The sequence below is a fragment of the Pistacia vera genome, unplaced genomic scaffold (assembly GCF_008641045.1).
Source record: "Pistacia vera cultivar Batoury unplaced genomic scaffold, PisVer_v2 Contig93, whole genome shotgun sequence".
NCBI classification, from domain to species: domain Eukaryota; kingdom Viridiplantae; phylum Streptophyta; class Magnoliopsida; order Sapindales; family Anacardiaceae; genus Pistacia; species Pistacia vera.
In genome coordinates, this window is record NW_022196812.1 from 771,820 (window position 1) to 781,514 (window position 9,695).

Genomic DNA, 9,695 nt, shown 5'->3' on the forward strand with positions numbered 1-9,695 from the left:
TCATTTGACGACTCAGTCGTATCGTCATCTCTCTGTTCACCTTCAGTAGGAACTATCTCCCATTCTCCATTTCTCTTTGCTCGTATCATCCCTATCCTTTGTAATGCGTTCTCAGTGAACAAATTTGAATTATCGAACTTGATCTTTTGTTCATTATCCACTTCCGTTATTCTCAAGTCCAGTTTATCACAAAAATAAGTGATTGGCATTCTCATCGGGATTTCACCGAATCCTTTTGAATTTCTTCAAGTTTTCTTATCAAAAGAATTGTCGAGTTTACCTTTTTTCCTTCCATTGCGGCTTCTATTAATAGCAAATCTTTGGTTGTAACTTGCCCATTGGATCTCTTTCGTGCATTGACAGAATATGTGGTAATTTGTGCAACAATCTCATTTTAGGATCTCTCAATTTAGTAGATTTAGACCTATGTGGATCATAAGGCTCTATACCCTTACAACATGCCAAGCAACCTCAAAACTCCATCGTCTGGGAGGATCCACTAAACCATCATAATCAAATTCCAGCCACTAGCCTAACTTCTTTGGAGTTACTAAATGCTCCAGATTTTCCAACCTAAATATCATTGTATATGAAGGAAACACTTTTGATCCTACTTCAACAATCTTTAGACTACTATAAAACTCATTTATCGAGTGTCTATACCTAGATAATTTTATACTAACAAGCTTTCTCCATTTCAGGTTATCAACTCACTCTAAAAGCTTTTCATGTAATCCTAACTCATGAATGATAGCCCAATCAAAGTACGTAACTCTTTTCTCCATCTGTTTGTATTCCTTTTTCTGGATAAGATTTCTATACTGAACACCATATGGACCTTGTAAGTCTCCTAATATTGGTATACCGTTGCCTCTTGCTATGTTTTTGGCTCTAGGCATGATGTTTTGGTGATTGGTAGTGTTTGGAATGAGTTTGGATTAATTTGATAAGGATTTGAATGAAAAAGTTTGGAATGCAAAGAGGTTTCAATCGTGAGGTTCTTATGAAAACGATTATATTTATAGAAATCACGTGGACCAGTCATGTGGTCATCGAGCATGATCGTTCTTAGAACTTTAAAGACAAGGATTAGGGCAACTCGACTCTGAATGATCATTCGCGAAAGTGGAATGATCGTGCCTAGGTTTCTAAACCTAGAAAAATGGCGGTTACTGGGAACAAATGTTACAAGTAGATGAATGTTCATTTGGTATGGAAGATCGTTCCAATTGGAACAAATTAAAAAAAAAAAATTGACTCTTATGCACATTGATTAAAATATCCTCGAATAAGAATATTTATTTGGTATATTATTTGAAATATAATATTATGGAAAACTATTTTGAATATGATAGGATATGATTAAAGCAAATATGATAGGATTCTGAGAATGTGTTTCGTATAATATCTAAGGGTCCATTTGTTTTATTATTTTGGATAGGATTTTGGGAATAATATTGGGTAGTTGAATAGGGAGTATTACGAGGTAAAATTTAAAAATTTACAAAAAACCCCATAGGTTTGCTAATTTAACTAAACACCCCAATATATAAAAATTTTGTAAAATGACAAAAACACCCCCACCCACCACAATGCCAGATTTCGACAACAACCGTCGAAATCTGGCTGAAAAATGGCATTACGATGCAAACCGATCAGATCTGATGAGTAGGGCATCGATATGAGGCCAAATCTACGGCCAGATCTGGCCGTCGATGGCGGCAAAAATCCAGATCTGGCTGTCAACGACAGCCATTTCTTTGGTCGTCGCTGACGGCCAGATCTGGCCTTTTCCAGCCAGATCGGTGAATTAACGGCCAGTTTTGGTCGTTAATTCACCGTTGTGACAGATTCCGGCTACCACCGATGGTGGTTGTCGGAATCTAGCAAGAATGGGTGGGTGGGGGTGTTTTTGTTAATTTTTAAACTTTTTTTGGGAGTATTTAATGAATTAATAAACTCAAGGGGTCTAAAAGTAATTAAAAAATATATACTAATATTTCTCAAATAATGTACCAAACAATATTTTGGCAATATGATTGGGAATATGGGTATAAATAATGTAACAAACGCACCTTAAAATATCATATTTGGATGAAAATATAGAATAGTTGTTTGATACATTTTCAGAAAATATTTTCTGAAAACATTTAGATTATTTTTTAACCCCTTACATTTGTTAATTTAGCTAAGCACCCCCTCCCCACAATAAAAGTTTATAAATTAACAAAAACACCCCCACCAACCCAAGCCACTATTGGCCACCGGCTACCACCATTGGACGGCAGCCAGAATGGCACACGATCAATTGGATCTGTCCGATTGTGCATCAATCTAGCCTTTTCCGATACGACCAAAATCTGGTTGTCATTGACGGCTAGATTTCTAGCTATCGTTAATTGCCAAAATCTAGTCGTCGTTAATGACCAGATCTTTGGCCATAGATCTAGCTAGATCCATGGTGGATCTGATAAAAAATGGCCAAATCGATGCACGATCGGTTAGATCCAACAAGTAGTGCATCATTCCAACGCCGACAGTCATCGACAACGACTTGTGGTGGTTGCTAGCGGCTGATGGTGGCTTGGGTGGGTGGGGGTGTTTTTGTTAATTTATAAACTTTTATTGTGAAAGGTAGAAAATTGAGAGAGACAACTGTTGAATAGGATTGGAAATTAGAAATAGGATTGAATTTTTCATTTTTAGTCTAAAAAATTTCTTTGAATAGGATTGGATTTTGAATTGAATTCCGTCAATATTAAAACAAACATGTTTTTTACTATTTACTTTAAATAGGATAATAGAATAAAGTTTTAAAAACTTAAACAAACAGGGGCTTAAACATTTCTATCACTAAAGGGAATCTTATATGTGAGAAAAATGGAGGTAATGACTTTTCGCACCCAAATAATGGCTTAATGGCACTTTTCCACCCACAAACTTTTAAAATACTACTTTACTACCCAAATTTATATTTTAGCGGCGAATAGAGAGCAAACTCGGTCCAGATTGTTGGGACTTTTGAAGAGGGGAGGTTGATGAGTCTTTTGACGATAGAAGGTTGGGTTTTGGTTATTGGGATTGATCAAAATTTGACTTGGGAGGGGCAGTTGCATAAACTCTAATTGCTCGATTGCTTGCGATTATCGGGTCGACGTGAGTAGGGTTTGAGAGGTTTTGGTGAGTGATGATCGGGGAAGAGAATAATGGTGGTGTGGGGTCGCAACGATGTCGGAATCGGAAACAGAATATAAATTTGGGTAGTAAAGTGGTATTTTAAAAGTTTGTGGGTGGAAAAGTGTCATTAAGCCATTATTTGGGTGGGAAAAAGTCGTTTACCTGAGAAAAAATGTATCAAATTGATTCCAACCACAATATTGTATCAACTTGACTTTTCTTTAATCAATTCAAGCATTCAATCATACATGCATGATTTTACCAAAGTATATTCCACATATTCCAAGTTGAAAAACTTCTTACATATGAACCGAATAAGTTTTCCATCTTCATGAGAAGACTTGTCACTTGGTGATTTTTAAGTCCATCATCTAACATCCCATGTCGAGCTTCTTTGGGGCTGCAGGTATAGATTTCTCTTTATAAGTTGTTGCAAAAGCAGATTTTGAGCAGATAGCTCATAATCCCAACCTTTTTACCCTCGCAATTTGATCGATCCAATCACTAATGGGGTTATGTAAGAGATATTGCACTTTGATTTATGTAGAGACAATCATACAATCAATGTTTAAAGCATGTTATCACAATCAACTCAAACATATTCTCAGTATGCATATAAAAACACATCATCTCAATCAATTTCACATGTTAAACATTCACATAAGATTATAAATCATACCTGACCAGCATCAATCATTCCTAACTCTCTCTGAAAGTGTAAAATCTTTCTTTATCAAGAGTCTTGGTGAAAATATCAGCCAATTGGTGATCAATATCAACAAATTCAAGCACAATATCACCTTTGCTAATATGATCACGTAGGAAATGATGTCTAATATCTATATGCTTTGTCCTAGAATGATGTACAAGATTTTTGGACAAATTAATGGCACTTGTATTATCACAATGAATAGGTATGCTATGCATCTTAAAACCAAAATCTTTAAGTTAACCAGCTACTGATACATATTTAGCTTCAGTGGTAGAAGTAGCAACCAAATGTTTTTTCTTTGAAAACTATGATACTAACATGCTTCTTAAGAATTGACATGTTCCACTAGTGCTTTTTCTACCTATCCTACAACCTTCAAAATCATAATCTATATATCCTATAAGACTATAAAAAGATCATTTAGGATACCATAAACCAATATTTGGAGTTCTTTTCAGGTACCCAAGAATCCTTTTTACACTATTCAAGTGGTATTCTTTAGGACTAGATTGGAATCGTGCACACATGCATATACTAAATAAAATGTCAGGCCTAGATGTAGTTAAATACAAAAGTGCACATATCATGCTTCTATAAAGCTTAGTATCAACACTTTTACCTCTCTCATCAACTTCTAATTTGAGTGAAGTGCTCATAGCAGTTGGTTGATCTTTTGTCTCATTCATCTTGAAGCGCTTTAGGAGATCATGAATGTATTTGGATTGATTCAACAAGATCTCTTCCTTTTGTTACTTGATTTGTAATCTGAGAAAGTAATTTAGTTCTCCCATCAAGCTCATCTAGAATGCGCCCTGCATCATCTTAGAAAATTCTTTGCAAAGATTTTCATTAGTAGCACTAAGGATGATATCATCAAAATAAATTTGAACTACCAAAATGTTTTGCTTATTCCTTTTAGTAAGCAAGTATAAACAATAACTGTGCTGAGAATAATAAATGAGTAGAGAGAAGCGAAATTCTCAAAGATTTATAGTGGTTCGGAGCTTTATCCACAAGCCTCCTACATCCACTTCTTCCAAGCAACCTCCTTGAAGTTCCATTAGAATCGAATTACGCCTTTACATTAGTTTGATAGGATTTCGCCTCTAGTTTTATAGGATTTTGCCCAACAATATCAATGACAATGTTTTGTGAATGATTTGCCTCTTCAAGCTAAGCTTATACACACAATAAGAATAATTATACTCTCAAAGATTTACAATATGGGTACAAATGAGGGTTCAAATTTGAAGTTTGAGCTCTAGGGATTATGTGAGAATGTTCTTTGAATATGTTCTATTCTTTTGCTTCTTCTTTCTATCTCTTTTGCTACAAATCATTGTATTTGTTGTCTCTCTCTCCCCTTGATAAATTAGATCCGTTGCTGCATTTAATTCACTTCTAAAAAGCTACAGTAACAAGAGGAAAAGTTGTTCCACCATCGCAAAGGATTCTTCGTGCATTGACAGATATGTGGTTATTTGTGCAACAATCTCATTTTAGGATCTCTCAATTTAGTAGATTTAGACCTATGTGGATCATAAGGCTCTATACCCTTACAACATGCCAAGCAACCTCAAAACTCCATCGTCTGGAGGATCCACTAAACCATCATAATCAATTCCAGCCACTAGCCTAACTTCTTGGAGTTACAAATGCTCCAGATTTTCCAACCTAAATATCATTGTATATGAAGGAAACACTTTTGATCCTACTTCAACAATCTTTAGACTACTATAAAACTTTATCGAGTGTCTATACTTAGATAATTTTATACTAACAAGCTTTCCATTTCAGTTATCAACTCACTCTAAAAGCTTTTCATGTAATCCTAACTCATGAATGATAGCCCAATCAAAGTTATCAAAGTACGTAACTCTTTTCTCCCATCTGTTTGTATTCCTTTTTCTGATAAGATTTCTATACTGAACACCATATGGACCTTGTAAGTCTCCTAATATTGGTATACCGTTGCCTCTTGCCATGTTTTTGGCTCTAGGCATGATGTTTTGGTGATTGGTAGTGTTTGGAATGAGTTTGGATTCATTTGGTAAGGATTTGAAGAAAAAGTTTGGAATGCAAAGAGGTTTCAATCGTGAGGTTCTTTGAAAACGGTTATTATATATCGAAATCACGTGGAACAGTCAGGGTCATCGAGCATGATCGTTCTTAGAACTTTAAAGACAGGTTAGGGCAATTGACTCTTAATGATCATTCGCGAAAGTGGAATGATCGTGCCTAGGTTTCTAAACCTAGAAAATGGCGGTTAGGGAACAAATGTTACAAATAGATGAATGTAATTTGGTATGGAAGATCGTTCCAATTGGAACAAATTAAAAAAAAAATTGACTCTTATGCACATTGATAAAATATCCTTGAATAAGATATTTTGGTACATTATTTAAAAATAATATTATGAAAACTATTTGAATAGTAAGATATGATTAAGCAAATAGGATAGGATTCTGAGAATGTGTTTCGTATAATATCTAAGGGTCATTTGTTTTATTATTTTGGATAGGATTTTGGAAATAATTGGGTAGTTGAATAGGGAGTATTACGAGGTAAAATTTAAAAATTTACAAAAAACCCCTAGGTTTGCTAATTTAACTAAACACCATAATATATAAATTTTGTAAAATGAAAAAACACCCCCACCCACCATATGTCAGATTCCGGCAACAACTGCAGAATTGGCCGAAAAATGGAGTTACGACTCAAACCGTCAGATCTGCGTTAGGGCTCGATATGGCATTTCGGCCACACCGTCGTGGATCTGGCCGAAAAGGCTAAATTTACGGCCAGATCTGGCCATCGAGGAGGCAAAAGTCCAGATCTATGTCAATCGGCCATTTCTTGGCCATCGTGACAGCCAATCAGGCATTTCTGCCAGATCGGTGAATTAATGGCCAGTTCGGTCATTAATTCTGTTGTGTAGATTTCGGCTACCACCGATGGTGTTTCCGAATTGCAAGAATGGGTGGGTGGGGTGTTTTTGTTAATTTTTAAACTATTTTGGGAGTATTTAATGAATTAATAAACTCAAGGGGTCAAAAGTAATTAAAAAATATATACTAATATTTCTCAATAATGTGCCAAACAATATTTTGGAATAGGATTGGGAATATGGGTAAAATATGTACCAAAACGCACCTTAAAATATCATATTTGGATGAAAAATAGAATAGTTGTTTGGTACATTTCGAAAACATTTTTTGAAAACTTTAGATTCTTTTTTAAACCCTTACATTTGTTAATTTAGCTAAACACCCCTCTCACAATAAAGTTTACAAATTAACAAAAACACCCACCAACCCAAGCCATTTGACCGCGACCACCATTGGAGGGCAGCTGGAATGGGCACGATCGTTGGATCCGTCCGATTGCACGATCTAGCCTTTTCCTATACGACCAAAATCTGGTCGTCTTGACGGCTAGATTTCTAGCTATCATTAATTGCCAAAATCTAGTCATCGTTAAGACAGATCTTTGGCCATAGATCTAGCTAGATCCATGGGGGATCTGTAAAAAATGGCCAAATCGATGCACGATCGGTTGATCCAACAAGTAGTGTATCATTCCAACGCTAGCAGTCACCGACAACGACTGTGGTGGTTGCTAGCGGTTGATGGTGGCTTGGGTGGTGGGGGTGTTTTTTAATTTAAACTTTTATTGTGAAAGGTAGAAAATTGAGAGGGACAACGTTTGAAAGGATTGGAAATTAGAAATAGGATTGAATTTTTCATTTTAGTCTAAAAAATGTCTTTGAATAGGATTGGATTTTGAATTGAATTCCGTCAATATTAAAACAAACATGTTTTTTACTTTTACTTAAATAGGATAATAGAATAAAGTTTTAAAAAGTAAACAAACAGGGGCGAGTCATTTAAGATGGGTTAGTTTTGTGATTATTGTTAAAAATTTGAAATAGAATAGAAATGATGGTTGTGAAACCCAAATATGGCAAATACTGAGGTGAGGTGAATAGGAGTTAATGAAAACAAATGTAGAATTAAAGACCACCAACCACACAAACTATAGGCAATTAATAACAATGAATATAAGCAAGTATAAACAATAAGTGTGCTGGGAATAATCAATGAGTAGAGAGAAGAGAAATGCTCAAAGATTTATAGTGGTTTGGAGCTTTATCCAGAAGCCTTCTACACACACTTCTTCAAGGCAACCTCCTTGAAGTTCCATTAGAATTGGATTGCACCTTTACACTAATTTAACAGGATTTAGCCTCTATGATAGTTTGACAGGATTTCGTCTCTAGTTTTACTGGATTTCACCCAACAATATCAATGACAATATTTTGTGAATGATTTGCCTCTTCAAGCTAGACTTATACACACAATAAGAACAATTATAATTTCAAAGATTTACAATATATATAGGTACAAATGAGAGTTAATGATTTGAGTTTTGAGCTCAAGAGATTATGTGAGAATGTTCTTTGAATATTTTCTATTCTTTTTGCTTCTTCTTTCTATCTCTTTTGCAATAAATTGTTGTATTTATTGTCTCTTTCTACCTTTGATAAATTAGAGACGTTGTTGCATTTAATGCACTTCTGAAAAGCTGCAGTACCTAGAGGAACGGTCATTCCACCATCGTGAACGACAATTCCTAACACAACGAATACTTTTGCTCAGCTCTAGGTTTTATGGAATGATCGTTCCACCATCGCGAATGAGCATTCCACCATTGCGCATGGTCATTCCACCATATGGAACAGTCTTTCCATTTGACTCCTCAAAATCCATAAAAATTTCATAAGTATGCACGACTTCCTAGAACGTTTTCATTCTACCAACGAATGATCTTTGGTTAGGAATGGTCATACGATGTGGTCATTCCGATTGTAACACTTGTTCTTCTAATTTGATCTTCAAGACCGATCTTTAAAACTTGTCAAAAGTGCAAAATTATTTGAATTTGAACATCTTGACTTTTGACTTGGTTGGAACGGTCATGCAGCTTGGTCGTGCCACTTGGAGTGATTTGACATGATTTGGCAAAGCCTGAACGATCTCCTGGAATGAGGTCGTTATGTGTGGAATGTTTATCTGGGTAGCTTATGAAACTAGGAATGGTCGTTCCTTCTTCTTGCACGGTCTTACCATTTGGAAAAACTACATTTTTGTTTGTTTTGGTTATGACTCTTGTCATACCTTTTCATATTTGTTAGATTTCAATCAACTTTTTGATTAGTTTTGACACATCAAAACATATGAAAGCTCCACAATCTCCCCTTTTTTGTTTTAAGACAAAACTAAACAAAAATTGAGTTTCACATGAAATATAAATCCATAAGCAACATGCCAAAAAACAAAAATTGAAAAGCTACCCTTTAAAATATGCATATTCCACAAACAAATAAAGTGAGCACAAATGCTCCCCCTTACACCAAGCATACTGCTAAACAAACACACAACCATTATTTTCCCATTTCAACTCAACATCACATATCAAGTATAATCACAACAAACATTTCAACTCAATTTCATCATTCTTTCGCCCCCTTCTTATCATTAATAAAAAAAAAAAAAAATTGTTATCAATTATTCATCAACATCAAGCAATAGAATCAATAACAAGAGTGATGAAAAGAAATTCATTTTAACAACATCAATAGATAATATGAGTCATATCATCATTCACAAAACAAAACACCAAAGTAAAAGAGAAGAAATCCAAGTTCAAGTGTCTCGATGGACACAAATGTATCCCTTGTGCAATAAGAAATCAAAATATAAAAAGACTTAAAAAAAGGAAAATTTTGGCTAAGGCTAAAGGGGTG